Here is a 738-nt window from a genome sequence, read left to right as displayed (position 1 = left end):
TACTCTCAACATAAGTGTGATCCAAATATAATAGCCATGAGTAACCTGAAATACTAGTAAGGACAACTGAGGTTTTAAAATTCAGTGAACTGTAGCATAGTTGCACCATAACTAATATAACCTATAACTAAAAATTGGCATTACATTTATTGGGATTAAACCATCCTTGTTTGGGGTTGAATTATGATCTGTAAAGACATGTTCAAGTTCTAATCTTCAATATTAATGTGAACTACAAGTTTGAGTGGGAGCATATTCCTTATGACACCTTGAATTTTAGACTCTGGCCTCCAGCTTTCTGAGAAAAGAAATTTATTTTCAAGTTACCCAATTTATTGTAACTTATTACTGTAACCTCATGAATCAAGTACAACCTTCTATTAAGTTTCTGAAAGAAAATTAAATGTCATTGACATTGCATGGAGGGCCAGACCCTAAAGAAAGACCAGGTGGTAACTAGTGAGTTGTGCTCTAATACCATGATAACCTGGAGGTCACAGTGGTGGCTTCCAGTGTTGATGCTGAGAACTGGTATAATGTCTTTTAGAAGCAGCAGAGCATTGTGGCTGTGAGGATCAACTCTAGAATCCAAAGGTTGGGTGTTTTTTTTTTTAAGATTTATTTACTTATTCATATGGAACTGGGGTACAGGCCAGAGATGCGGAGGGTGAGAGGATTCACCAGAGACAGAGTGAGGAGCAGAATAGGCAGATCGATGAAGTACACTGCTGAGGGGAG

The 738-nt window shown here is 37.8% G+C and overlaps 1 protein-coding gene across 1 annotated transcript in view; it reads right to left on the bottom strand.

Annotated features, from left to right (window-relative positions):
* The window catches only part of LOC101620366 (butyrophilin-like protein 2), a gene marked incomplete at its 3' end in the record, with an annotated part of 47944 nt that overhangs the window by 41751 nt on the left and 5455 nt on the right, over nt 1-738 (bottom strand). The window lies entirely within an intron of this gene.

The sequence above is a fragment of the Condylura cristata genome, unplaced genomic scaffold (genome assembly GCF_000260355.1).
Source record: "Condylura cristata isolate star-nosed mole 26May11 unplaced genomic scaffold, ConCri1.0 scaffold00128, whole genome shotgun sequence".
In the NCBI taxonomy this organism is placed as follows: Eukaryota; Metazoa; Chordata; class Mammalia; order Eulipotyphla; family Talpidae; genus Condylura; species Condylura cristata.
Note: the sequence above shows the minus strand (reverse complement) of the source record. Positions and strands in the feature narration are given on the sequence as shown.